Source organism: Rissa tridactyla, chromosome 1, assembly GCF_028500815.1.
Source record: "Rissa tridactyla isolate bRisTri1 chromosome 1, bRisTri1.patW.cur.20221130, whole genome shotgun sequence".
Taxonomy (NCBI): Eukaryota; Metazoa; Chordata; class Aves; order Charadriiformes; family Laridae; genus Rissa; species Rissa tridactyla.
The window spans coordinates 26,957,560-26,980,486 of record NC_071466.1 but is presented as its reverse complement, the minus strand read 5'-3'; the positions used below and the strand labels follow the sequence as shown (position 1 = coordinate 26,980,486).

Here is a 22,927-nt window from a genome sequence, read left to right as displayed (position 1 = left end):
ATATAATTTGCTATGACTTACAGCCGATTACAAGACAAAATTAATTGACTCTAAGAAATCTTACTTTTATATGACAGAAGGACTAACTACAGCTTCATAACGATAGGTTAAAACCCATCCAATGTATTTTAGTAGGAAAAAAAAGTTTGGCTTTGTTCAAGAGAAGGACACTGATGAATTTCTACTCATGTTGCTCCCTATTTTTCCCCTGGTTCATTGGGATATAAATGCATGGTAGCAATTGCAGATATTTGAGACACTTATTTAGCACACATGCAAAATGCTTAATCATCTGTTTTCAAACATGTATCAGCATTTACAAAACCAAATATAGCCAACTGTTTTCTGTAAGGAATTCAGTCCCAGGAAGGGTTTAACTCAACACTTGCACTGTATCAGATTAGTTAAAATCCACCAGTTTCTTTAGCTCCTGGTAATGGTTTGACAGCTTTCACTAACATTAAGACAGAGAGCCCATAAATACTTGTAGTAAAGTACGCGCACACTCTCATGCCACATGTGATGGTCTTAATACAGCTTTGTAATTCATATTTAAAGTGAGGCTGTAAGAAACCAAAACCTGTCATTGCCAAATATTTAAATTCATGCACGCAATCCTTTTCAGCAAGAACTACATATACATGAGCTTCCAAATCCCAATAGGCATGTTTTATATTTTTCACCTATGTAAAAGGCTTTTAACTATTTACTAAAGAAAGGATAATAGTTGCCACATATATTCAATGAAGAATACATTCAGTAAAGAAATACATCGTACATAAAATTCACTATTATTCTAATAGAAAAATCTCATGTAAATCTGTAATGACTAGATAATTAATGCAAAGTCTTACCTTTCCCTGAAGCGACAGTTTCCAGTAGTGATCTCTCTTAATGCTTTAATTTTGCAATGTAATTTTCATAAATAGTGTTCTAGTTCAGGCAGAGGTGGGTTAACTGCAAGCAGTCTGGATGCTATCTTGCTTGCTTCCTGGAGATCACTGTTTTGCCTTGTGAGCCATCACAACTACCTAGGGAAAATAACAGTCCTCTTAACCTTCAGTCACCTGGACAACATGATATATTACTGCTCCCAGATTAAACAAAAGATTAAACAGAATCCAAGTCTTAAAACATGACCTTAAAAATTGTGTTTATCTACCAAACATTTCATAATAGATGCTGTTAAAAGAATTATTGCATACTTTCTTACCAGGAATCCATGCTCTTGGATAGAGACATAAAACAAGTGGGAAAATGTTATACGCAAATGTTGTACATTCTTTAAATTACAACTTGTCTTTACACTGACAATATGAACTAGACATTTTTTTGGTAGATTTCTGGTCAGAAACTATAAGCAACAGCAGAAACTGAGTTATGCTGTAATTCCTTAAGCAGAAGTCAACAGAGTGGTGCCCCTGGAAAATGACTCCGAGAGCAGGAATCTACTTTTACTATTCAGGTATAACTGCAAGGTCCCTATTAGAACAGGAAACATTATATTTCTATTTGGTGCAATGACAGGCATCTGGCAGCCAGTTTTTTAATTCAGTCTACTAACAGCTGCAGGCTCAGAAACAAAAGTTATTTACCCATGACCATTCTTTGAGACAGACTATGTACATTTGCTCTTATGCTATATGGAAGCAGCACAAAGCTAGGGTTGCAACATTTCCTCACCTAGACTGTCTGAAATCTTCTCAGACCCCAAAATCCTAGCACAGAGATGGCTTTTGGACAGTAGGACTGTTCTTACTGTGTATCAGGTTTATGTCCTGGATTCCCTCGTCATGGTACCAAAGGAGCATGAAATTGCCTCTGGTGTTCCTCCTCTGAGCAACACGCTCACCATATGATGCCATGTTACTGTTAGTGCATCCCAGGTTTTAACGCTGTTTCAGAAGGTGGCGATGGAAAAAAAGCCTAGAGTTCTGAGCAGATCCCAACGTGCACAAAGGCTCTGAAGCCAAGACTGCCACCTGCACCGTGTCTGTGTTAAAAACCACTGGCAGCAGATGTGAGTACCACACTTCAGAGAGAGAAGGCTCTCTCCTGTGACGCTGCCCAGAGGCCCACAACGCTGGATTATCAAATCCAACTTGATTTTTGTTATTATGAGGACAGTTTGAATGTCCTCTGTGAGCTCAGGGAGAGATGATGCTACATAGATCTGTGACATAAGTAAGACAACTTGTTTCACAGAATCATAGAATGGTTAGAGTTCAAAGGGACCTTAAAGCTCATCCAGTTCCAAGCCCCCTGCCATGGGCAGGGACACCTCCCACTAGACCAGGCTGCTCAAAGCCCCATCCAGCCTGGCCTTGAACACTTCCAGGGATGGAGCATCCACAGCTTCCCTGGGCAACCTGTTCCAGTGCCTCACCACGCTCACAGTAAGGAATTTCTTCCTAATATGTAATCTAAACCTCCCCTCTTTAAGTTTAAAACTGTTACCCCTCGTCCTATCACTACACTCTCTGATAGAGTGTCCCTCCTCCTCTTTCCTGTAGGGGTCCCTTCCCCCTTCAGCTACTGTAAGGCTGCAATAAGGTCTCCCCAGAGCCCTCTCTTCTCCAGGCTGAACAACCCCAACCCTCTCAGCCTGTCTTCATAGGAGAGGTGCTCCAGCCTTCTGATCACCTCTGTGGCCCTCCTCTGGACCTGCTCCAACAGGTCCATTAACAGGTTTGCTAACTTGAAAATGAGATGCAGTTGCACAGGGCCTTGTCCAACCAAGCACTGAATACCTCCAAGGACAGAGTCACAACCTGTCTGGACAACCACAGTGCTGTCAGAGCAGCCTCTTGAACAGTGTATCTCAATCTGAATACTCCAGACCCACAGCAGCAAACAGGCCAGTCCAACTCCAACAGCATTACTTAACCTGTTCAGCTCCGTGAAATGTTTGATAGGGCACTTAATTAAAAGATCTACTGAGTTGATATAAGCAAATCATACTGTTTTCTGCTATGTCATAAGGCGGTATTTAACAACCCTGTTTCTTCTCCCCACCCTTTCCTTAACAACAGGAACCACCCCCACTATTTCACTGTGTATTATTAAAGGGTTTACACATTTTTATTTCTCTCTCTTCAGTGCCTTCTTCCTTCTGGATAGCCCTTTGCAGCTGTTTTCCATAAAAACACAATAGTCGTTCTGGTCCCACTTTAAAAAGCACTACTGTAAGTCTAGATAATTCTCTTCTTGCATGTTTATGCAAGAGTTCAGGTTTCCTGAACGTTAAGAGAACTATCAAAAGTCAGTGAGATAGACAGGGAGGCCATGGCTCAGATCTGTTCCTTCAAACTTTCTGCAAATTTGGGTACCTTTTTGTATGCTACACTCCAGACGCATTTTAAAGACAAGGCCCCGTTGTTTAGACACTTTTTGGTTTTGGAAAATGAGAAGTGACAGACAGTAGATCTGACAGGTTCCTGAAACTGCTCTAGTTCCTCATCTCCCTGTGGAGAAGTCTGTTCGTGTCTGCGAGATGTTGTGAGAGATGTACAAGATTCTTGGACAAAAATGGTTATCAAGTTTTAAACTCATCAAAGAAAATCCCAGTAACTTGGAATACTTCAGGTTATCATCATCAATACAACAGAGTGGATTTAGTCCTCCATACACCACATCTGTGCAGTAATGAGAGACTGCATCTTAAAAGCAATTGCCTCGTTTTGCATGTGATAAATTGCACTTTCCAGTTTCTGGTAGCCTGAAGTCATTACCCTTTGCTTTGGGGGGAGGAGGAGGGTCAGGAGGAGAGGAAGGGAGTGCTTTCCATAACAGACTCTCAGGCAACACAGTAAATACTGACTTCCATGGACATACTTTACTTCAAAGAACAGGGGCAAGCTAAATCAAGCAGCCTCCAGCCAAACGTTACAACCAGGTGCAGACACATCACCTTTTCAGTCCAGCATATAAAGGCCAAAGTCTCCTCTACAACCGGAGCAGAAACGAGACCCTGGCAAGGATAAAAACAAGGATCCGGAAATAAAGTACAGTATGGATAGAATTAGTTTAACTGCGAAGTGTTGCACAATGATTTGTCATACACCATCTCACCTTTTATTCATCCTCCTTGAGACATTTCTTGGTAAGTATGTTATTTCTACACAGGTATTATTTACACCAAACCACGACTTTCATGGAACGCTGCTTTGTTACATCCGTCTCAAAAGATGTGTAATACAATGTGTGTAAGTCACAAGATCATCGGCACTTCCACTGTGCCCAACTTTTTCTGCTGAAAAAGCAGGATTTTCATTTGTATCTCTTTTTAGAGGTAAAGAAAATTAATAAATGCCCTAAGTAGGTACACATTGTTCTTGTAAATATTATTGCTTAATGGGCATTTCTGAAATAATCTTCCTAAAACCAAATAATATTTAAAAGTATGAAAATTATGGCATTGAACGCACAAACAATGCAGTAAGTCCACAGCTGTACAGTAAGACATCCCAAAATAAAGAGGTTTGTCAAAATACACATTGTTCTCCAGAAAACAAAAGAACTAGTGAAGGTAAGAGCTGCATCACTCCAGCACCCTCTGTTGGCCTTCCTGCAGCACGATACTTTGTGTACTCATTTAAGAGTGCCATTTGTTTTGTCCTTAAGTTATGACAAAGATTCCTTCATACAAAAATACATATGAAAAGCAAAAAAAACCCCACCCCACAACGCAGCCCTATTGATAGAAAGTTGAGATATATAGCACAATGTAGCTTACTATCAGAATACTCAGTACTGCTCGACCCTTCATGCATTAGCCCACCTTTTCAGATGGTCAGAGTTGATCTGTCTAATCACAAGGGAAAAATGATTCTTTACCAGCCCTCTCTGTGTCTGATGCTTCTAATAGACACCAACAATAAATGGTATCTCACGTGTAGCTTCCCCCAGTAGAAACGTGAGAGTTAGGCTGGTGGTTGGACTAGATCTGAAAGGTCCCTTCCAACCTAGGCAATTCTATGATTCTATGATTTTTATGGAACATCTTTCACTGTAGCAACCGAGACCTGACAATACATACATTACATAAAATATCATCCACAAAAGAAAGTTCTGGAACCACGTCTTGACAAGCACACAGATAAATAAAGTCCAGATGCCAGATACAAGGTGATCTAAATATAAACTCCATATACTGCGTTCTGGTGTATGGCCAGATGGTGTAATTTCCAGAAGCACAGGCCTGTAGCCCAGCGAGCCCGGCAGCTGCTTCGCAAAGCCGGCTCACAGCTTTGCAACAGCAGATGCGGAGATGCAGTGGGGAGCGGAGAGGAAGAAGGAGGGGGAAGCGGTAGGGCTGAGATGTAGAAGCAGGCGTGCTCTTGTGGTGCGGGGGGACCTAAGGGTGGTAGGGGCTGCTTCTGAGAAAAGCCACACAGAGAGTTATCGGGGATGCCTTTTCCTTTTCTGGCAGGTGAGAACAGCAGAACGCAGCCTATGCCCGGCTGTGCAGCAGGAGGCAAAGACCTGCTGTCTGGCCATCTTGCAGTCCTTGAACCACCACTCAAGAAAAGCCACCGGCAAAGGAAAGGCAGGACCAAAACAGGTCTTACCGAGCTGTCTGGCTGCTTCCAATGGTCCAGTAATTGCCTACTTTATCTAGTTACAGCTAAACCCTAAAGCCAACACTGACCAGAATCCAAAGAACCAACACAAGACCTCTTCTTAGCTGACCTTAAGTTTAACGACAGGGAAAAATTTAGTCTCAGAAATGTCACCAGCCACTGCAAACCTGCTCCTAACGCTGTCTCTTAACTTGGCACCTTTAAGCTCTGTACGGTTTTGTACCTGCTTAGTTTTGTTTCCACACAGCATCCTGTCTTCTCATCTGAAATTCATACCCACTATCCAACCACCTTTCAAGGCTCTGCTCCCTGCTTCTCTTCTTTCCCACATGCAGCTTCACGTGATTCTCTCCTAATATTTCTGTGTTTACTGACTTTAAGATGGTGCTAATAAAAACCGACAGTCAGATAATAATCTCCAGAACATGCTGAAATGCACAGAAACTTTTGCCAACCAGTTTTGTAGTACTGTTTGTCAGAAAGCATTACCACTCTATTTCAAATATTTACACACATGCTTCTACTTTGGGTAATATATGTTACCACTTAAAAGGGATGGAGAAATCAGTTTGATTTGGATTGTCAAGATCTGAATTATTAGAGTCAAATATTTATTGCACAGAACAAACCAGGAACTATCTCACAAAATCTGTGCAGTTCATTTGAGGTCACTCACTAATCACTCCAGAAGCCAGAGGTGGACCCAAACTGAATCCACGTCCCTAAACCTCAAAACTGAAAAAAAGCAATGCATGATGTTATCATCCATTCTCAGGAGTTACTACTTTGACAGTTATTTTCAGGCATTTATATTCTTGCTTTATATTATTTTCTCCTGGCAAAGGTTTCTTACTCTTTAGCTGTTTCGTTATTTTAAAACAAATTTACCGCTTCGTTTTTTCCATGTTTAAAAGGTCTGGTTCCAAACAGTAAATGGTTGAAGTTATTTCCTTTAAGACTTGGCAGTTCATTAGATGGCTGGTTAGGGCTGCAGTAGCCTGTTCAGTAACAGGTTACTTACGCAATGAAGTGCCTCAGCCTAGCAACCCTAAGGGTGGGGTTCAAAACAGCAACTGCACCAGTCACATTTTGCAACTGAAAGTGAGGGAAAAAAGAAAAGAGATGCAGGAAGCGGGAGTGCAAGGGAAAATACTGCTTTTCTTCATGTAAATTGTAACTTACTAAGAAAAGAAGGTAACAAGAATGAATCAAAGGCAGCTAAAATATTTCCCACTCAAAGTTGTAATTAATTCTGAGATCATAATATGATAATGATTATTAAGAGAAATAATTCATGCAGACAACATGTTAATCCCTGCAGAGGATCATGTAAATACTTTGCTATTCTGGCACTAATCTTCCCTTTCCATTGAATACTGAAACAATCTTCAGTTATAAAAAATTCTTGTTAAAAAAAGTTGCAGGTAGAACAGCTAGATATTTTGAATACTTACAGAGAAAGGTTCAGTATTAGTATCTTTATGCTGAGATGTCAAATTGAAAAAAAAGGGAAGGCAAATATTGAAATTACGGTTGACTGAGTTTTAGGAAGAAAATTAACTTTATTAATTTCATTTACCAAGTTCGTGCTGGTTAAAAGTAGGCAAAATTACAAGATAAAATATATTATTTTGGAGATTTATAAATAAATGTTCTGTGAAAGAATCAAAGAAACCAGTACTTCAGCATTAGTGAATGAAAAAAAAAAATAACAAAAACCCCACTATTTGGCCATGTATCAATTTTTCATTCATAAAAATTATTCCATTTAATGATTTCCCCCCACTCCCCAATTTGAAATTCTTTCTCTTCCTATGCTTGCCAAGAAACTGATTAAGTACAACAGTAAGAATAAGCTTAGCTGGGGATGTTATCCATATATATTCATATTTAATTTATATTTTTCCATTTTTTAAAGTATTTAATGCAGAAATTACCTCCCAGGCAGCAGGGATGCACTCAGCCAGTCCGTGGAGCACATTGCCGTACCAGGAACATCTGTGCTTGCTCCAGAGCAGCTATTGCTGTGCAGCACAACGTACAGTGTTGGGTTTGGGTGCTGGAGGGAGCAGAGCACTATCAGCTACCTGCATCTACCCAACCAACTGCATTTCTCATTCCGTTTCGCCTGGCCAGGCCCGAGCAGTCTGTGGCTCTGAATCGGTGCAAACAGCTCAGAAAGGCAGCGCGAGCATTTCTGCGCGATACAGCTCACACTGTGCACACAACTCCGGTCCTCATGCTTTCCCCTCACACTCTCAAAGACAACTAGGATTAGACTTTATTTATACTTCAGCTCTTATGCCAACATACTGGTCTCTTATACATGAGCCTTTTCCGGTCACTATGTTGCTTTACACAGTAAGTAAATGCACTAAATGAATTTACTAAATGAGGAGTCTGAGATGCATCTTTCATGCTCTGAAACAGATTGATAAACATACTGGCACTGGGCACTATTCCCTGATGCGTTATTATACCACCCCTAGAGCTCAACTTGGCAGATCTTGTCTTACCAAGCATACATAAGCTCATGTGTTTCTTTTAAATTTACCTAATTTGTGACAAAATGTTCATCTTACCAACTGACTGTATGCCCACACGACATAATTACTATTAGCAAAGGCAGTTAGCTAATAAACATTCTATGGGCCTAAAAACATCTACTTAATTCACTAGTAGAAAAGAAGATTAAGTGATAGAAAATAAACACCTCAACTATTAAAAATCAGTAAGTGAAGGCCAGGCTCACCCTCATTTGCTGGCAGGGTGGCAGTACATGGACTATTGCCCCCCACCGTGATCACTGATAGCTCCATGCTGGCTCTCCGGAGAGCTCCACATTGATGAAAACTCTGAAAATTAATATTAATAAATGTCATCCCCTTCTAGTTTTAAACTCTCGTATGTCTAGCTATTTTATAAGATAACTTTTTAAAACACCATGGTTCTACACAAATTTTACCTCAAAACTGCCCATAAGTCTTGAGTAACTTGTATTTGTCAAGGATTTCAAAAGTGAAAAGGACAGAATCAGATGGTATTTTAAAAGGCACATGCGCCTGAGATAGAGGATTTTAAAAAAACTCCCAAGAAACAAAAAAACCCACAGTCGCCCTCTACTTCACATTGACTTTTGTTGGGAAGACTTAAGCACCGCCAACACAAGAGAGCTGGCGGGACAGAGCAGGATGCAGGATGAAGTGATCTCATTTTCCAGCATCAGCACTGATTTCCTCCTGGTGACAGTGATCCCATAACCATGGACTTGTTGCTTTGAGAGTCAGAGTAAAAAGGGGAAACACTTTACTGCTTAAAAGACAAGGAGTTTCTTACACATAACTAAAAAGGAAGGTAAATGGGGGTCATGGTGGTGGTGCACTTGCCACCAGCAGGACAGCATTGCATTCTTAGAAGAGTTCCGTGCCGTGCTGTCCTACTGCAAGCATCTCTAACGGTGCATCCAGCGTTGGTTCGGTGAGTAAAGCAAGAGTGGAGATCCATTTGAAAAAAAATGAAAAATAATCCTCTTATAAAAACAACGCAGATTTTTAATTGCGGACAAAAAAAAAAGATACTTATTTTACTAGGCCTCTGTGTTGTGGCTGTCTGCACTAGTTTTCAGGCAGGAACTTCTACTTTTGTTTGGCTAGTTTAATTAATTTTGATCTCTAAACTGGCATTTTAGATAGTTTTCCTTTTTTTGATCTCCCTCCCCACTCTGTTTTTGTTTAATCAGATATGCAAGCAGCTTTAGTGACCCTAAACACTGCAATTTTCAATAAATAAACTCTGGATGAAACTGTTACACAATTTCTACAAAGCATCCTGAAAAAGACTTAGACCTGAACTTTTTCACCTTTACTTGCAGGCACACGCAGGGATCAAAGGCAGGCATCTGAAAGGCAGGCATCAAAAATGGTAGAACAGAGATCTATTTTCCAGAGAGCCTTTTCTTACCATCATCTACGTACATTTTCCTATCATCATCTGCGTAAATCTTCTCCCCAACTAAGCAGCTTACAGAAAAAAACAAACAAAACACTCACTCCAGCCAGTACCTTCCCTTCATGTTATAAAATTAGCGAACTTTTTAGTTTAAATTTCCTTTGTCTAATTAATAGATGCATTCTGCAGTACAGCATTACTTTTTTTCTATTTTCATCTCAAGTAATTCTTTATTATTATACGTAAAAAAAGAGTAGAAATTGAATAATAAATCGAAATAACAACCAAGCAAAGCCTCTCCTTGACTTACCATTGACTTATCCATCTGTTATGCCTTTATACATAAAGGCCTTCAGAGTGAATGATTATGAAGAAAGACTAACAGAAGTAACATGTAAGTAACTTTTTTTAGTTTGGAATACCAATCAGTTTACCTCCCACTTACTTATTAACATATGTAATGCCAAAAAAGACAAGAAAGAAATACTAATCCCAATGTGAAATGAAAAAATTTGAACTATTAGACCCAAACTTTCTAAAAACAACATACAGCGTTGCCAAAAAAACGCACAAAACCGAACTCCAGGTGCCCAAACTTGATAATAATAGTGTCCTGAATGATACCTTTAGCGATTGCACTTTATAGCTGCCATGTGTATGACAATCCCCATACCAAAATCTGAGTAAAAATCATGAAGACTGCCAAAACAATAGGGTAAACTAAGAAAAGACCTTCAGTTGCAAAGTTATTTAATTTTTCACTTTCATTTAGGAAAACTAAACGATTTAGAAAGCATCTGTAAGGCTGCCTTTATACTAGCAATCAATATTGCTTTCTTCAGTCGTACAATGCACCACTGTTAATCATGCTGCCAGTGAACCGCTTCAAAATTAAGCAGAGAACACTTTATTCAAAACTTAAGCTAACAACACAAGATGAACATCTATCTTGACTAAACATCCTTTTTTCAAAAGCATTAATAGTGAGCTGAGCCCTTGATGCATTCTTCTCCACTGTGCTCAGAGGAAGATCCAGATCTGTTTGTCTCTCACACTGAAGCCCCTGGTAAGTGTCTGTCACTCTATTAAAATACAGGTGGAAAAACTATGTAGTACAATTTAAAGTTTTGAAAGAGAAACTTGTGAATATCTGTGCTTTGCAATACTCAGCACTATCCGCTTTTCTGCAAGAAACCACTTCTGAAGAAATAATGTAAATGAATATTAACAAATGCATGCAACTTGAATGTTCTCCTGCATGCAAAATATAGATAGTAACATACAAGGAATTCATTTACGGATGCTTAGCAACCTTTATGGAAAATATGGCATAGGAAAAAAAACCAAACTAAATTCCATGGAAATGTAGCAGAAAAGCAGCAAATACCATGTAGCAGAAATACAGGCTTAACCCTTCACTAATCTATGAAACAGAACATACCCTCGTTTGCGTTTTTGACGGCCTGTGCACATAAGCAGACAGGCTTTGATGCTGCCAATTTTTCCAAGACGTTACTTCAAAATTTCTGAGAAGCTAAATAAGGAAAATAACTGTCTCTATAGTGTTTATGCAATAACACAGCTTTCCTTCGCTGTGTATAATTTCATAACACAATTTTAACTGACCAGTAGACCTCAAAACCCAGACCACGTCAGCTCCACTCAGCAGAGCTTCACAACAGAGGGTAGGATGGGTCACAGAAAGTGCACCTCCGCTGCCAATGCCGTGACCCCAGCGGGGTGAGGCACCCGAAGAAGCGTCAAGTCCAATGTCCAGAGGGAAACCTTGCAGCCATCTAACTTTCATTTCAAAGGGATGAACAGGAATGCAAGGACCAGACAGCATTCACTGAAGAGTCTGCCATTAATAATGGGGCGATGCTAAAAGATAAGCATTTTAGAACAGGATAAGATAAGCCTTTGGAACAGGCTGCCCAGGGAAGTGGTTGAGGCACCATCACTGGAGGTATTCAAAAGATGGGTAGATGTAGTGCTTAGAGATATGGTTTAGTGATGTTGTTTGTCAGTGTTAGGTTGATGGTTGGACTAGATGATCTGAAAGGTCCCTTCCAACCTAGGCAATTCTATGATTCGATGTTAAGGTTAATTACTGTTACTAGCTTTTGATCTGTATCATTTTCACTTCTATTTTAACTGCTCAGCTAGAACCCCCTCTCTCAAAAATAAACTTCACAAGTCTTTTCTCAAAAGTACAGTTATCAAGCTTACATTCCCCAATGATATGTATATCTGAGACCTTCAGTGTACTGGAAAATCCTATCCTTTTTTGCAATTAATAAGGCTAATATGTAATTATCTAATATCTAATGTAATGTTGACTGAAGAATGTAGGAAGAAACACAACCATTCCACCAAGCAACTACAACAAGATCTTTTTGAAGAGGACACCACAAAGTATTACTATTACATATACATGGATCATTGCTTCAGACACACCACAAAGCCTCTTTCCTCTTCAGTACGAATCCATTGTTAAAGCATTGTGCATATAATACAAGTATGAAAACCACACAAGTTTTGAATACAGTTTCTTCTACACAGACCGTGGTTGGTCTATATAAAACCATCAATGTATAAAACACCGATGCAAGTATTACATTTGATTCAGTTCTGGGACAGACAACAAAAATCAAGTCTGAAAACTCAATCTTTAAATACAACTATCTGTGAGAAACAGGAATATTTAGGCATACTACACACTAGCTGACAAAAATGCTGATCACTTTTATACATGCCTAGTACCTCTCTGATCTTCTGTCCTGACTATGTTTAAAACAACCCCTCTCTTTTTCCTCTCAGCTCGCATTCTTGATTCAATTATAATCATTAGTGGCAGTTTACCTATTTTTAAGCAGAAAAAATCACAGGAAGCCTGTGCAGCTTTAGAACTTAATGAAGGAAATCAAGTGCTTCATCGTGTAATACAAATCTGAACTTTTTGTTATGTGCTGTATGCTACTCCCTACTTATTCTAGGCAGTAAATTAACTAAAATTGAACCTGATGCTGTTTTTTGGCATCCTTTTTTAAGGCATGTCTCAATTCTATCCGTTGATATTTGCCATCACTATTTCACAGTAACTATTGAGTTAGTTTTGATTTGTTCCACTTTATCCTTTTTTAAGTTCTAAACACATGGTCACAACCTCGTTATAACAACATACCCTAGAGAACATGAAGAGATGTTTGCTTTAACGGCATATTTACTCTAAGATGGTTTGCAAACTTGAGGCGTTAGAAGAGTGAAAAAAAAATTCGAAATTAAGCTCACAATATGTATACAGAGATTGCTTCGTATCAGTCAATATTTTTTCCCTAAATAATTTAATTCAGCTTGCAAGCAGAAAAAACACCACCCTCAACCTCAGGATTGTTGTATGCGAGCCAACTGCATGTATTTTATTTATTTTAGTGGGGCTAATTAATAATGAAAAATAGCTCTTGCTACTGGGATTGCTAAAAAGGAATTTATGACAAGCAAAGTTTGCCACGGGGCAGCTGGACCGTATATAGAACTATTGTGCATGTTCACCGATTTCCATCATACATTTATAAAAATAAATGACACATTTATTAAGCAAAACTGTTATTACACAGTTCTTTGCTCCAGCTGATCTACACTGTTTATCCCAGAAAATAGCTTTCCGTTACTTTACTCAGGGATACCTCTGCAACAGCAGGCAGATTTTTATCTGTTTTGAAAAAGCGTGTCTTTAAGCTTTATCAGGACACTTGTAAGTACTGTTCCTTAATTCAAGATGGCCTAGGACACCTTACTAAGTTAAACTTAATTAAACTTCTAAACTAAAGTTATAAAAATTAAATTAAGAGCTATTTCATATGACTAAAACCAGATGGAGGTAAGCACACAGGCACAAGGTTACAACTTGTCTTACTGAATCTTATGACACACATTCCTATGTATTTCTGCTATATTTTTAAGAAATACAGACATGCAGCCTGGACAAATACATCCCATGCTAAAAGCCTTCCAATTTTGAACGTTTTGGTTTATGCTTGACTTCTCAATCTTAGCGCTGCAGTAACTGTATATTTGTGTGTTCTTGCGCATACGAGCCATTGGTACTTGGCTTAAAAGTTTATGCAAAAACCTGTCACAGTCTATGCTAATGTGTTTCTCTGAGGTTTTTTTAAAGTAAAAAGCACGCACGAATATCAAAGAGCACACTGTAAATGATCGTTTCTAATCTTAGACCTGTATCAATTATTCACTAGCTTGTTCTTCTTGTTCTTTATCGTATAGACTTCACCATGGCAACATTATTCTTTACTTCCTAGTCTTAATCAGTGAATCTGTAAACTAATATTAGATTTAGCTGTTGAATTGCTTGATATTCTACTTATTACACCATGAACATAGACATGAACCATGTCTCTCTCATTACACCACGAACCACACATGGTTTCCAGGTATTTCAATAAACTTTCATTTGCTTTGCGATATTGAGATGGTAACTTTTCTAAGAACTAGCTAGTTCCTCTCTTACTGCCAACGATAAATATGTAGCTTTGGATTACCACCAGCAAAATTCAGAATGCAATTTAATGTCTGAATGCAATACCTGTCCTACGGTCCTTACACAAATTGGGATATGTTCCACCTTTCAAAAACTATGAATTTGAAAATCACTATTAAGTTTTAGAACTAAATTCCTTGTTTTCAGCAAGTACCTTAATTAAAAAATGTCTTCATATCTAACAGTCTTCTTGGCACTATACAATTTACAGATGATACATTTTGTATTTGAATCTTTTCTTTCCCCTTCTTCATGTTTTCCAGCATTGTTATACGTATCATTTTCCATCTTCTCAAAATAAATGCATCTTTTTAAAGCAGCTTTTGGCCCAGCTATTTTTCCTTTCCAGTGAGTTTCTTCTTTCTGTCTCGTTTCTCTCTTCTTTCTGTTTCATTCACTTTTTCTTCACTCCTTTTTCCTGTGTTTCTCCAATACTCTCGATGCTGTTAATTCTCACCTTGTGCCGCTCCACCACACAATCATACTTCCTTTCCCTTCCAGTTTGTGAGGGTTGTTTATGTATCTCGTTAATCCAAAATGGACACCTTTAACACCTTAACACTGCACCGTTCCTTCCCTCAACTTGTAAAGCAGAACAGCAAACATTTCCTGTTTGCTCCACTCTTACACTTGCTTTTTCACAAAGGTGTTCAACTTGGGATCTCTCTGCTGCGTCTCTAGCGAGCACTGATTTGGGTAGTGCTTTTCAGCGTATCATTAATTATCATCCTGGCAGCGATTTTTAAGGTTTCTTTAATATGTAAAAATCTAACTATAATATCACCAGCACAGAAACAGTGATAGACACAGAGAGCTCCTGGCCCTTCCCAGTAAGTCCTTTAATATTGTTCCCTCATTGTTCTTTGTTAAAATGATGAACTGAGTGATGTTTCCCTTAAACATTAATTATCTTCATCACAGTTAAAAGGAAAAAAAGGCAGAATTCACTTTTCTGCAGGAGCTATCATATCACAAAAACTCCAAAAAATCAGACATTTCAGAGTCTTCCAGTAGGATGGATACTATCTAGAGAGAAAAGCTGTTAGTGGTTTATGCTTGGCTGAGATCCTACCGTCCTTTATAGACCTACAGACGCTGGATGAGTGCTCCCTTCAGGTCTGGTATGATCACCAGTGGACTTCTACTGCCTCTTGAAAGTAGAAATTATCAGCCTTGTACTGAGCAGGTGTCAGTCATCCTGTTACACAGATGACCAAGTCACAGTAGTTTCCTTGTGCTGCTCTTTTTTCCTCCAAAATCTTCACTTGTGGAGTCCCACAGGGATCTACCTTCTTCCCACCCAGCTCAGTATACATGAAGATAATAGGGTAAACTGTGAAGCAAAGTGGATTAGAAGTTTATTAATAATTTCACAGCCTCACAGCTGTCAACAAATATGTCCAAGAACACAAGAGAAGAAAGCATAGCTGACTGAAGCCATCTCCTCCAGGCAAAGAGATGATGCTCAATGGTCAGCATCAAGGCCCTGCACACCACCTCTTTCCCTCTTCCCAGGGGGTTGGCTGGGTGTGCTTAAGGTTAGCTCCTCTGTGGTGCTGCCAGAGAGCTGTGAGAAGAGCTGTGTGGGAAAGAGCTATGAAAACCTTTGTTGGGGGTCTCCCTTTTTTGGTTGTGCGCTATGCTTAAGCTCAGAGTCTTGCCCTTGGGCCCTGCGTGGGCCACGCTGCAGGTAACACCAGCACCTGGCCACGCTCCCTGCTGACTGTGACCGGGTGACTCGAACTTGGCAACCTTGTCCTGCTGCTCCCTGACAATCAGGCTCAAATACTGAAAAGCACTAAGCTCCCGGTAAGGGATGATGTTAATGTCCTGCCTAAGAAAACCACAGCCTCAAATACCACTGAAAAATGCATATCACGGAATTTTTTAGAGTTGGAAGGGACCTCTAGAGATCATCTAGAGGTCATATAGTTACACTTTTTAAAATACTTTCTCCTGTCCATCAATGACAAGGTGACTACAACTCCATATTGCATTTTTGAGTCAGTCCCAGTGACACACAATACACTCAGTTAACCATAATTCTTCATAGGTAGATATGAAACTACCAGCCTTCGGTACATTGCACTTCTTTCAGGCCACAGAAGCTGATCCACCAGCAACAGAGGGCACTAGGATTGCACTTACAGTTCAGTTCAGCTGAACACACTGCAACTCCTCCAGCTCTGGCTTCTTTGCTCCTGCTCAAACACTGGCGAAGTCACCAATTTTTAGTGACCTCCTCAGATCTCGCTGAGGAACAGGACGATTCTGACCACCTTCCACACACAAGGCAAAACCTACACTTTTGATTCAATTCCTTCATTAATACGCTAGATAGCACATATACCAAATGACCTCAGGAGTCAGTTCTGACCCCTCACGTATAAACCACGCAATTTGTACTATGCAGAAATATAGATTACAACCACAGTAATGAAGTGCAGTACTCTTAGATCACAGTACAAGTTGCAACTATTTCAAGAAGGAAAAAAACCAACCCAATCCTTTGCTATCACTACAATAATTTGAAGAGATGGTCTCACAGCCAGCCAAGCTCACCTGGCAAACAGATGGCACAAAGCTCATCACTGCAATGGGGATACTGCAGTCTGCTCTAGAGGCTTCTACATTAACTCAAACGCCTTGAAGCCATTATAGTGCGATCAGAGAAGCTTCACAAGTGATATCAGAGGAGAAAAAGCATCATATACTAACGTGAGAATGTCTCCTACGACACTTTTGTAGAAACACTGCTGGAATTTTATCAGTAGAACCAAAGGGCTCTTCCATTAGCACTTGTGTGCGTGCTGTCCTCTTCACGTGAATATGATGGGCAACCCCTATGTTCGCATCTGCTCTCGACATTTGGTACCAATCATAAGATGGATACTACACGGAGGAGAAAGTTTTCTTCCTTGAACTTTATTCATTTTACTAAAAACAAGCTATGACCCACTCCATAAACAGGGCATGACTAAAATACATCTTGCATTAATTGACTTTTTATGGCATAAAATTAAGACAATAAGGTTTCAGAGCTTGAACTTGCAATTGTTTAGACTCCCATTCTAACTTTCATCCAAAAGGAGAACAGTATAAGCCTACCTACACAAATTATACTTCCTAATTAAATTATAATGGTAAAGTAATTATTCCAGCAAATAAGGAGGCATTTTTTATAAAAGCCTAACCACAGGAACAGAGAATACTAACAAATTTCTGCTGGAAGTACTGAAAACTATCGGCATCCTGAAATGAGACCTTATTGTTAAGCCTTGTCATAAAACTTAGATCAAGTTAATTAAAAAAATATGGAAAATACTTCTTTAGAGAAGAAAATATTTAAAGTAACAGCAAATAAAATAAACTGCTACTTGAAAATCTTTCCTTGAACAAACTTGTGTATTTTGACATTGTTATGTAAAAAATGTTGTTTGTTATCTTTTACTTTGACCACCAGCTAAGTCTCAACAATTTCTTTGTTTACATGGTCAAACTCCTCTGATGAATATTAAACAAGACTATGCTGAAAAGGGTTATTTTCCCATCTAACATATGTGACCAGCAACAAAATCCACACGGCTTTCTGAATCGTATCTAGCAGGATGAAGACTCACTATTGGCATTCTTTTCTACAATATTCTACAGCTGATATTCAGAAGTGTGAGGTGAAATAAAACAAGCTACAGTGTATTTATTTTCAATCTTTATAAAAAAAGTCTAGATTAACAATCCACTCACCTTTCTGTCCCGCCACAATCTGCACTACACACATTAACATACAAACAGTTTTCAAATCTTTTAAACTGAAAACAGAAAAGAAAAGGCCAGATGGTTACTGGATGCAGTACCTACTGGTTCTGACCACCAAGACTAATTGGAAGTTGAATCAAAATAAAATAGTTCAAATTTAATTGAAAATAGCAACGCTATCTATTTAAAGATAGATATGACTACACTCCAAATTTTAAGATGTTTTTGATCTATAAGATTACTTGTCATGATAGACTGGATCCAGCCCAAATTGCTATTAAAGTTTAATGCACTCAGTGATGTTGAGAGGGATCGCTCCTTCCAGCAGCAGTGAGGATACAGACAAATTAAAAAGAATTGCAGTATAGCAGCCAGTATCTTAAAAGTTCATTTAATGGTACTCCTAGTCTCGTTAAAAGTGTCTAATGCTATAAAATTTTTGACCTTAATATTTTTCCTCAAGATTTTTCTGAGGACTTATTCCAGAAATCAATAGGATTTTGTAGCTCTGAGATACCGTAATTGTTTTACAGCTGCTAATACGGCAGTGGGGGCTTGATTCAGTTGCCCACACACAAGTGTCTAGTACTGCTTGAGATGCTGCAGCAAATCCTGGTCCGCAGGTGTCAACTGAGGAGGATACAGGTCTCACACAGGTAAAACCACAGTTACCCTTTACATAGTCTTGCTTGGGACAGAAAATCTACTTAAGACCCATAAATCTGTTGTGTGTGTCTCCAAATACTGAAGGAATTTGGACATGCTTCAGGAAACTCAAATGTTTTTAAAGCACCTGAGCTGGTAAATAGAGAAGCAGAGAGAGGTAAAAAAAAAAAAAAAAAAAAAAGAAATTTGAACAGATCAATTTTAGATCATTTGGTTATATTTTGTGTAAAAATTAAGCAGATTCCCTACAGAATTGCATTATGCAATATTATATATCAGTTAGTCACCAGAATGCCTATGATTAGCAGCTTCAATTTCTGTGTTTAATTGACATGCCCGCAAATAAAAGAATAAAAATAAGTATTTACACAGAGATGTCAGAAGCCTTTTCAGTTATGAAACGGAGATCATAACCCAGTAATGTCAAGTGCAGGAAGTCCCCAAATCTACTTTTAAGTTCTATGGATTTATGCACAGCTATGGGAGATCAAGAATGATAAATGAGCTGCAAGAGCTCTTGCCTTCTTTGAGAGTTGTGTAAACTAATTTGGTCAGTTTATTGAAAGTATGCACATTGAAATCATGAAGTCACTTAAGTTATGTTAGGACAGAAAACATGGACTGAAATGGGTTGTTCTATCAGTAATATCCATAGCTCTTTTTTTTCAGCTTTTCCGTTATCTACGTACAACTTACTGTATTAGGAAAGTTCATTAGCTACATCAAAGATAACAGGCTGAATATATCAGATTGTGCACAAAATTAATTAGAGCCAAAGTTTGGTTATTAACACAATGCATGTGGGCATAATGCACAGACTGTTCCAATATGACCATGATGTTTTTTCATTTTGTCAATTTTGCAGTGGCACAACAGACAGGTCATAGTGGATTTAGCAAAAAACTTAAGCCATCAAAATTCATGCTAGCAAAGAAGCACACAGTATGTCTGCGGTGTTGAGGAACACCTGGGCATGTTCACTCTACAACCCTTTCTAAAAAACAATAATCAAACAAAAAAAGACTTGTATTGTTGATCTACATGCAAAATGCCAGTAACGATGAACCAAATATTATTGTCTAAAAGAGTGAAAATATAATTTAGCAGAAGATTCCAGCACGGAGTCTTGATAGGCCAACACAGATTCACTCCAACTGCTCTGGTTTAGCAAACCCTCTGCTACCATATTGCAAGAAGAGTGTCCTTTGCCTCACTGCTCTTTTGGCCTTCGAGCATCCTGCTGGTTTTAAGTGATGTGCTTCCACTTTCATCACGAGCAGGACTAGAGACTGGAAAGCCACCAGTAGTGCTGACAACTCCGGCAGTAACATACCAGAACACCAGTCACTTCCACCCTTCTTTTGGACTGGACCTCTGATGCTTCTAAGATCATACTTCAACAGTAATCATAGGAATCACTAAACAGTGACCAAATGGCATCCTCAAACTTTTTTAATCCTGACAAATGCAAGAATGATTAAATTACAAAGTAAAATTGGATCCCTCACAAATACTCCTATGAAGCATATTTAAGAATACTTCAAAAGGATGTTGGAAATAAATAAAGAAATACTTTCTCTGCTAGTCTGTATACAGCTTCAAACACAACATCTGCATCTGCCAGCGGCAGAGAAAATTATTTGTGTGTTATCATGTCCAGAGTCGCAGAAGGAAGAAACTCTTAAGAAATGATGGTGGTGCCTCCTCGGAGACAGAAATCCTGGGTACATCCCAAAATGAAGCTGGTATTTGTTCTAGCTAGGCTCTAGCTCCGGCACCGAGATCCGCTTTGTACACCAGAGTGATGTGTGATATTTGGAATTATGTAGATCTCCCCCAGCCCAAAACAGGCACAACTCTGCACTCCTCTCAGTTCAGTCATTCCTTCCCATGGGCACGTGACAGAGGCTACTGAGATGTTTTTCTGCTAAATGAAGGCTTATGAGAAAACTTTGAAACATGCTTCGAAAAGAGCGATGTGGGTTCATCACCCCTCTCTGTCAACAGCATCCTGCAGTGCGGAAGCTCATAGCAAGACCACTTTGCCCGCCCCCGCCCTCAAAAATTTAACTCTAAGCTTTATTAACCACAGAGTTCCCACTGAAAGCAACACGGGAGCTATCAAAATAGCTCATACGAGTGCTTCATCTGATCCAGCATGCTGTCTGTTCATTAGCCTATAGCAGATGGTTTGACAGAAGGTGCAAGAAATTCGTCAGTGGACAATTCTGGATTGAATAGTGTTTTTTCAGTTGTTCCATCTAGTTTGCTTGTATTTTGCAGCACAAGGATTTACAGCAGAAAGGACTTCAAAAATACTGAAGGAATTTATATAGTGCATGCATATATTACATTTAAGCATCTAATCTTTTGTTGTAGAAATATCAGCATCTTCTCATTTCTTAGATATTTTTGTCACTTTATTACATAAAGTAATGACACACCATCTAAAAAGAACTTCTTGCATACTTGAGGGGTTTTGACTTTCTTACACAGACTTTACTCTTCCGTCAAAAAGGGTGGACAGAACACACAATTCCCTTTCCTCATAAAGGCTAGTATTCCGCATATAGTTCTAAGTGGAAAAAGTTGAAAAGTGCCAATCTTCTCAACCTTGCTTTATATGGAAGGTTTTTCCAATGCCTATTTATCATCATTGCCAGTCTCCAACTTCTATTTCTGGTCTCTCTCTGGTCAGCAAATGGCTATACGTAAACAGAGATCTTCATGTCTTTGCTGACAGCTAATGCATATGGTTGGGTCAGGAAAAAAATAATTTCGGGGCTTATCTATTAACCATCAACACAGAGGAATACTTACTCTGATGTCTCAACAGTGTAAATGTATTTTATTTTATTCCTTTCATTGCAGAAGCAGATCCTCATGTAAGTCAACACTGAATTTCACAGAACACAAATTGATTCAGAATCTTCTGTAATTTCCAGTAAGCGAAGTAACCTGCCATCTGCAAGTGTACTTTTTCTTTTTCAGATGTACTGATGTTAACTTTTCACCCAGCACAGTGTAACAGTACTCTTATCAATAGGTTGCAGTTTAACTATTGCCTTTTGTACTATTTTTCAAACACAGTTTTTATGATATAATAAAATGCTAATCTATAATTTTAACCCACATAACTGCTCCTGTAATAATTCCACAGCCCCACAAACTGTGTAAAAAGAACTACTTGCCACAACAATGCTCGAATATGGCTTATGTGGCATGTTAAGAACCTATCTATTCTTCCCCATCTCCCAGGTGGGGAAAAAAACAACCAACCAATCTATGCAATTTATTTAAATCTTTAAAAACAACAAAAAACCAGCTCAGCCATTTCCTCCTTTCCTTCACCTTTTAATAGTAGCAGAAATGAGAAGCAGAGTCATAGAATCACAGAATCATAGAATTGTCTAAGTTGGAAGAGACATTTAAGATCATCAAGTCCAACCATCAGCCTTACATTGCCAAGCGCTTCGGTGACTGTAAGGAAGAAGCAGCAAGGTGGGGATATTTTGGGGCAAAACCACCCAAATTTCGGTATGGACCCCCCAAGTCTCCCCCCACATGCTTTAAGCCCCCCACACACACACCCTGGGGAGGGGATCCTCCCCACCCCCAGGCATGGCCGAACAGGGCAGCTCACATCAGCCCAGATGTTCCCAGAGGCACCAGTTTGAACTAAGGCAACTGCAGGCAGATCCCATGTCCAGATTCTTGGAAACTTCTTTCTTCCAGCTCCCCCCTCCTGTCCCAAGGCAGACAAAGCAGACAGGTCATTTAATGACAAGCCAGTAAAGAACACTCCTTTCTTAATTTTGTTTGTGGTCACTTCAGCTACTACGTCAGAAGAACTGCTCCTTACCCTAAGTCCATGGCTCGAATGTGCGGATGTCCTGGGTAACTTTTTTCAGATGGGCAACTACCTGCTCAGCCGGTGTATCCAGCGCTCTCTCGGCTCCAAGTCATAACATTATAGATTCCTTCAGACATCATTTGCGTACTGCTGTTTGTCAGATGGCTTTAGTGGCCTAAGTACCATCAGACTTTCATCTCTCACCAGTTGTTCTAGAGTCCTGGAGGCAGCACATGGATGTTCCCAAGGGATGCGGAACATAATCAGCTTATTCAAAGAATGGAGACTCATTTGTGAATAGCAGAACCTTAGATACTACTACCATATACCTCAAAGGCAGGTATTAGCATGTGAATTGCTGAACCAGAATTATTAAGGTAAAAAAGACTCCACAGCAAGGTTTACAAGGCAGAAGAAAGAATGTAATGATAGGAAAAAGACAGCACAAAAAATTAATTAAAGACAAGGAAAAAAAGGCAGCTACAGCAACCTTCGCTTCCCACACTGTGTTTTCCCCAACTAATAACTTTGACCATAGGAACTAAAGGAATCTTAGTCTTTTCC

General features: G+C 39.2%; 1 protein-coding gene across 5 annotated transcripts in view; it reads right to left on the bottom strand.

Annotated features, from left to right (window-relative positions):
• The window catches only part of FRY (FRY microtubule binding protein), a 252,364-nt gene that overhangs the window by 219,414 nt on the left and 10,023 nt on the right, over positions 1 to 22,927 (bottom strand). For 3 of the 5 annotated variants that reach the window (XM_054201901.1, XM_054201922.1, XM_054201892.1), the window contains exon 2: positions 855 to 1,031. The exons of 1 other annotated variant lie outside the window; for it this stretch is intronic. The gene's annotated coding sequence lies outside the window, so the exon portion shown is untranslated. The remainder of the gene's footprint in view (positions 1 to 854; positions 1,032 to 22,927) is intronic. One more of the 5 variants, XM_054201912.1, reaches the window with a different exon arrangement.